Genomic DNA, 7786 nt, shown 5'->3' with positions numbered 1-7786 from the left:
GGGGAAACAACACGCATGGTCTGTGGACGCTCAGACGTGTGAGAGACGGCTGCGTTCGGACACACGGATGGGCAATATACCGGCGTGAGAACCATGAAGACTTCAATGTCGGGGCGGAAGCAGCCGGATCCCGACGGCGTCGGTGACAGGTATGTAAAAGGAGACCGGGCAGCGTGCTTTTTCCTTTATCATGACATGCATACTAGGCTCGATGTGCGAGCCTGTTTCCGCGTGGTCCTAACGCCGTATGGACGCATGACCGCGTCAGTCAAACATGCAAGTTTATCACGGGTGACAGATGCTGCCGCACCGGGGAGGCCGGCGCGGTCCGGTGGAAAAAAGGCCGACAAAACTGCGTTTTCGTTCACTGGGTGTTGCGCATCTTGTGTCGACTCCTTCAGTCAGGCGTCAGTGATTTGAGGGTAAAGCAGCCCGAATGACGGCGGACGGACACTATAACAGCGGGGTTAACATGCACGTTTAGACGTTTCCATTTCTTCCCCGGTACATGAATGCGCATCCTAAATGGCTACTTTCATTAAGCAATAGCATGCTGGTTCAACAAGACATGCAGCAAAAACATGCAACCTGTCTGTCGTTATACCTTCGAGGTGTTCATGATACTGTTTGGGAGAGGAGGGATGGCCTCAGTGCGGTAAATTGTTGCATGAAGCAGGGCCATTTCATCGCACTGGTTGCATCTTTTCCCGTGTTGTATGATCCAGACTGTTGTTGCTGTGTCTACACATTGCCTTGTCGAAGAGATCATGTGCAGGCAATTGCTCATTTGTGCTTCACTCCGCTGACCTTATGGTGTCAAGTTCGTTGCAGTGTCCCTGTCATGATGTGCTGCTGGAAGTGGTGTCTTCCTGTTGTATTTCTGTCTGGTTGTAATAATCATCCTAACAGCTTGAAACACAGGCAGCCAAGCTGAGTGTGCAGTGCTGCTCATGGGATATACCATAATATTTAGATGCTTTTCTGTGTTGTGCAGACATGTATATGTTGTCACTGTGTCCTCTTCAATTTGTGCTTCCAAGAAAAATATTGTTTTTATACAAACAATCTTATACCAATGGGAGGATAAGGTGCAGTTTTTCTCAGTTAGTACATTGTATTCATGGTGAGTCTAGTATAAACTGGCTTTGGAAACCAGAGAAAATATGTATTTACTGCTGCACCATGGTCAACTACAGAAGATTTTCAGTGATATATGTGTTAAAGTAACATTTCAACCTACAGTGACGGTAATTATCTATTTGAAAACAAACAAAAACAAAAGTAGTGTGGCATTCCTGACCACTAACTTTGCCATTTGAGTATCAAACAAATGTGCACTTGAAAGATGGCTGGAAGAAGTCTGCCGTGTACTTCTACACAGAAAGCAGTGGCTTGAATTCATGTCTGTAATGAGGGTTTTTAACTCCAGCAAATCGCATGCTAAATAAAGAATTGACTTGAATACTAAAGTTCTAGTTTCCCCGACATGTAACTGAGAAATGTTATTGCTCATGTATTTAAACTGTAACTGTGTAATAAATCCAGAAGTTTGAAAAATGCCAAAACACAAACGTGCCCCTTATTTGGTTCTACCTGAAATAACATATCCAAATAGAAAGTGGATTTTGTTTTTAATCAACTGCTCTTTTTGGTTTGAGTGTTGAAGCTAATTCAGCTTTCCTCCACGGATCCATCGAGTCAATGTATTGCAAACAATTGTCTTTGTGCATTAATATTTCAGACTCAACGTTTGATTCTCAAAAGACTCAAGTTTTGGGGTGGATTCATCATTTTTAAGTCTGGTTTAATATATGGGGACTAGTTGTTTCACGTTATCCAAGGCATGGCTTAAGGCAGAGAAAATGATCCACCGGTGGAAGGTGTCTGGTTACCGTAGCTACTCATGACCCAAACTGCAGCCTGAATACGTTTGCCGGTGGTGAACCAAGGGAAGAAAACAACCATTCTGTGGAGTTTAAAGCAGAATGGTTTCAGTGTTGTGTCCTCAGGGTGGTAACCTGAGCTCACCTGTGTGACATGCCTGCACGAAGACCTCGCCCTCTGTCCGTTTGTCTCTAGTCAAGTTGAAACTAGTTTTGCTCCCGCTCTGGCTTGGGTCCATCTTAAATGTTCGCCCAACTTGAGCAGTGTAGTGACTGGCCTAGCCACACATGAAAGAATGTCTAAACATTCATATGGTAATTTGGGGGCCTTTTTGCACAATCCATGACTTTGTTCTTCATGCATGTATAGTCATGTTCCACCAAAGACAGTTGATTTCTTGAAATGTGCATAATTTAACCCTGATAAGTGTTCTTCATGAATTATTAATTTTTCGTCCCACTTGCACATAACTTTTCACGTCTTTGCAAAGTAAATACTGAAGACAGACAGTGGTTTGCTTAGTGCCATATGGTTAATTCACATCTCCCCTCTGTATTGTTATTTAAAGTGGTTTAATTTTTGACACACCAACCAGTGTTTCTACATGATGTTTGAATCCTGTTACTGTAATGTTTGTATTTCAGTTGAACCATTTGTTTAAACAAGACGAGATATGTTGTGGTTGTAGTTTAGCTTTTGTACATAATATTTCCACAAGTTGGATATTTTTCTCACCAGGAAAATTGCAGAGTGGTGGTCGTGAACTTCAGGTGATATTTGATGACATACTATACTATGACTTTTTATCACTTTTTCCTACATACTATTTGTGACTTTTCAACACATTATAGTATGAATTTTCCCATATAATATGTTATGACCATTTATCTTGACTTTTTTCAACTATACTAGCCTATGACTTTTTTCAACATTATATATGATATTTTTTTTCGACATACAAGACTGACTTTTTTGCGACATACTAAACTATGACTTTTTTCAACATTATATATTGACTTTTTTTTAACATACAATATTATAACTTTTTTTGACATACTATACTATGACTTTTTATAGCTTTTTTCGACATACTATATACACTTTTTTCATGACTTTTTTCAACATGTAAAAACTATGACTTTTTCGTGACTACTGACTTTTTCAACATACCATACTATGACTTTTTCGTGACTACTGACTTTTTCAACATACTATACTATGACTTTTTTTCGTGACTAAACTATGACTTTTTTCGATATAATATATTATGACTTTTTCATGACTTTTTTAACACACTATACTATCACTTTTTTCAACAGACTATACTATCACTTTTTTTCAAACATAATATATTGTGACTTTTTTCGACATACCATACTATGACTTTTTTATGACTCTTCTATTTACTAAAGTATGACTTTTATCGCCTTTTTCAACATGCTATACTGACTTTTTTCAACGTACTTTACTATTACTTCTTTCTTGATTTTTTTCAACATGCAATACTGACTTTTTTGCCTTTTTTGTGACTTTTTTGACATACTATTCTGACATTTTAATCACTTTTTCCGACATGCTATTATACTTTTTTCGTCACTTTTTTCAACACACCACACTGACTTTTCAACACACTATGTTATGACTTTTTTCAGCACTCTATATAAATTTTTTCATTACTTTTTTCAACATACCATACTATGACTTTGTAACACTATTTTCTATGTACTATAGCATGACATGTATCGCCTTTTTCGGCGTACTATACTTTTTTCCACATACTAATCTTTTGAACTTTTTTCAACATACTATACTATGTCTTTTTTCAACATACAATGACTTGTTTTGAATATTTCAACTTCTTTATTTATCACAAGCAAAACAACAGAAGCAGTCATTAACAATGACAATGTTAGATTTCAGGTTCCTTTCAACAAAGCTTGTGTGTGTGTGTGTGCGTGCGTGCGTGCGTGCGTGCGTGCGTGCGTGCGTGCGTGCGTGCGCGTGTGTGTGTGTGTGTGTGTGTGTGTGTGTGTGTGTGTATAAACATACAAGCAAAAATATTGATCAAATCAAACAAATCAAATTAATGCATAGAGAAATGATATATTATGGATATAAACAGTTTGTAAAACAGTAACTATAAAATATGCAAGGGTAAAAGATGGTATAAAGGTAAAAGTACAATAGTGATGAGCTCAAGATTTCAAAAGTCTACTGTCTTATGGGGTGAAGCTATCCAGGAGCGTAGTGGTGCAATCCCCTGCTGCAGTACCGGATGATGGCTGGAGACAGGCAGAAGAGTTTGGAGCTGCGGCATTGTGGGTCCCTGATATCCGTGATAACCTCCTTCCCACGCCACTGGGTGTAGATGTCTTCCATGGATGGTAGCTCTGTCCTGGTGATGTGCTTTTGAGCAGTTGTCACCACCCCCTGTACAATCGCATCTGGTGCCACTGTCATACCAGGCAGTGTGTCATAGTAAAGATCAACATATATCATATCATAAAGATCCATATAATGTGATAAAAATATAGCATTTCATAATTATATCACACAAATGTCAGTATAGTGTGTCATGGAAATGTCATGGTATTGTATGCCAAAAAAGATGTCATAAATGCCATAAAGTAATTCTATAACATGAAGTAAAAAAAAAAGTAACAAAAGTCATAGCATAGTATGTCATGAAATGTCACAAAATTTCATAGTATAGTATGTTGGGAAATGTCACAAGAAGTCAGTATAGTTTGTAAAAAAAAAAAAAAAAAACTCACGGAAAAGTCATAGATAGTATGTCATGAGATGTTACAAAAAAGTAATAGCATTGCAAGAAATGACACAAAATGTCACAAAACCGTATTTCGTGAAATGTAAAAAGTATTTGTACTGTGTTATGAAATGTCACCAAAAGGTTATAAAGTAATTGTAGTATGTCATGAAATGTCATAAACGAGTCATAGGACAGTATGGCAAAATGTCACCAAAAAGTCATAATAAAGTAAGTCTTGTTATAGAAGGAAAAATTCATTCATTCATTCATTCAGGTCATAGTAGTCCAAAAAAAGTCACAGTATAGTATGTCGCAAAAAGTTGATTAAAAAGTCATATTAGTGTAGTATTGTAAAAAGTCATGAAAAAAGTCAGTATAGTATGTCCAGAAAAAATTAAATAAGTCATAGTTTTTGTATGTCAAAAAAAGGATTAAAAAAGTCGCAGTTCTGTATGTAAAAAAAATTGATGAAAAAAGTAATAATTTTGTTAGTCAAAAAAAGTGATGGAAAAAAGTCAAAGTATAGTATGTTGAAAAATATCATGGAAAGTCATGGTTTTTGTATGTCAAAAAAGTGATGGAAAAAGTCTAATAAAAGTAAAATATGTTGAAAAGAGGAATCCTATTTCAAGACTATCGTATTGCCTTGTTCTGGTCCATGTGCTGCCAATCAGGTGATTCACTGAAACTACTTCAATATTTCATATGCATTTAAATATGCACATGTATCTCATTTTATATATATATCTCACAGATTGCAGAAGACTGGACGTCGCCACATATTCCCACATCTGACAAAGTGAGGTCACACATGATGAATCCTTGCTGACAGTCAGCATAATCTGTAAAAGCATGTACATGGTTTGCCAAGATTTCATCCGAGAGGCTTTCCAGAGGACAACCCCCTTTAGCAGTGATGCACTTTAGAGTGACTATGCACTTTGTATAATATGAGAAAAGGTTGGGTTGAATCCCCCTAACAACTTTAAAAAGACCAAATTCAGGGTTCTTTTAACGAGCTCCCCGGAAATTAGGTCGACTTGCCTGCATAGTATTGATTCAAGCTTCCAAGCTTCCTTTTAGGTTGTGGTAGCCTGAGAAAATTCTGCGAGAGGCCTATTTGTATATGCAGACTATTTGATGGTATTCAGTAGTGACCTGGTAATTTGCTGGTCATGTGGTTTGGAAAGACATGACAGATGAACATTAAAAGGCCTCATCAAAGTTCAGTTCCTCCGCCTATTTCTGAGCAAGAACGTATGACTGGCTGTCAGAAATGCAAATGGTGATGGAGCGCTGTGGTTTGGGATGAATGATGTATACTAAATGCACAAAACTTACACAGAGATTCCACCATAATCACAGAAAGAGGGCTTCCCGGCGCTCCCCAAGAGGTCGTCTCGCCTCATTTTGGCTCCGTTTCGGCTCTTCGTTGCTGACTCTGAGGCGGAACGATTCTGCCACCCCATTCCGTCTCTGAACCTTTTACAGTAAGGATGGCGGAAAAAAGGAGTGATACTCCTGCAAAGAAAAGGCAGGGTAAAAGGGGCTTTTGAGTCACGTTGGGGTGGTTGAAGTTAGGCTTACTTTACTGCACAATCAATCACAAAGTAGAACTTTTCCCTTTTTATTTGCTTGAGTTTGACTCTGGTCTGTGATTTGTTGTGAAGTGGCATACTGTGATAATTACTTATCCTGGGTGTGTCTTAACTTCTGTCAGTAAGCATTTATTTGGTGATAAGCGGTGAAAAAATATCTATCTATTCAACGTTAAAACTAGGCTGAATATACAAAAGTAAAAGTTTTAAGTTAAATAAAAAGTAAATGTTCATTCAAATAACTATTGAATGTTTTAGTAGATTGTTCCTAACTACATATTGAATTGAAATTCTATAAAACAAAATATTTTGGATTTTGAGATGTTGGTCACACAAAACAAGTATGTTTAAAGATGTCACCATAATCTCAGAATTACAGAAGAGCGTTCCGCACAATTTTGTAATAATAAATCAATAAGATGTAATGCAATTTTATTATTGAGGGCCAAACTTTTATCTTGCATCTTTTAGAACTAGGAGAGCTACCTATGGTTGTATAGGTTCAATCCCCATCAGTCAATTGAAGCCTTTTCTCAGCATTCTAAATTATTTCCGTCTCTATACCGGTGTCTTTGATGTCGACTCTTGAGAGGCAACTCACTGCTGGAGACCACTGGATCCTCCACTAATGATCTCTAGGCGGGCTGGGGTTACTGCTTTCATGTCTTGCATAACAGTTGCATTTTTCTCTTTAGATCAGTTGTACATAGTGTTCTTATAATGGATCGTGTTTTTCTTCTGGGGGACACCGGGGGGACGCGTGTTGTTGTGATTGAGGAGACCTTCAAAAACATGGACCCTTATGGAGATGGATGTTCTTTCCAAACCATTGTATGCTGTATAGAGTATGTTTACTAGTAAAATCACCTTAAATGGGATGTACAGTTTGTATTTATGGACCAGTAGCTTTGTGTACACTTCTGGGAATAAGTTTTAATAAGCAATGAGATGCTGTTGAATATATATTGAAGATCCTGATGCTTACTTGTGGACCATTATATTAATTGAGACTTTAAGCATGTGAAACAAAGCATGTTCACATTTTTGTCAGGCGTTATATTTACATACTCGCCCTGGTCAGGAAGAGTGAAGGTTGTTCTCTTCATTTTCATAATTTTACTCTGCCTTGACCCCCAATACACACTGTTATGAATGAAGTTTTGTCCTTGGCCCATTCAGAATTTCCAAAATAAATCGGTGTGTAGTCAATAAATAACTGAACTGTATTTAAAGCTATTCTAGAGAGCTGTGCTGTGATTTATCAACTTCTGTTGCAACCTTTCTGACTCTTCCCACATTTTGTGATTTAAAGGCCTAATTTCAGAATGAACAAGTAAGAATTAATGCGACCGATCTTTACTCAGTATTCTAAAATGGCAAGTACAAATTTAATTTACAGCTAGAGCCAAAAACATTTTCTTTAAATGTGTGTCATCAAGTATTTAGACTCTAGGAGGTGACACCTGTCACCTGACAACCAATAAGGCTGTTTTTATTGAAAACGAAGCACACCTGTCCAACACTAGCCCTGCTG

General features: G+C 37.6%; 1 protein-coding gene across 2 annotated transcripts in view; it reads left to right on the top strand.

The window, feature by feature from the left end:
• The first annotated feature begins 7 nt into the window (after window positions 1-7).
• The window catches only part of LOC311020277 (rho guanine nucleotide exchange factor TIAM1-like), a 39097-nt gene continuing 31318 nt past the window's right edge, over window positions 8-7786 (top strand). Inside the window, exon 1 of one of the 2 annotated variants that reach the window (XM_084020238.1) lies at window positions 8-149. The gene's annotated coding sequence lies outside the window, so the exon portion shown is untranslated. The remainder of the gene's footprint in view (window positions 150-7786) is intronic. The other variant, XM_084020239.1, reaches the window with a different exon arrangement.

Source organism: Eutrigla gurnardus, assembly GCF_963514095.1.
Source record: "Eutrigla gurnardus genome assembly, chromosome: 10".
NCBI lineage: Eukaryota > Metazoa > Chordata > Actinopteri > Perciformes > Triglidae > Eutrigla > Eutrigla gurnardus.
This window is presented reverse-complemented; position numbering and strand designations above follow the sequence as displayed.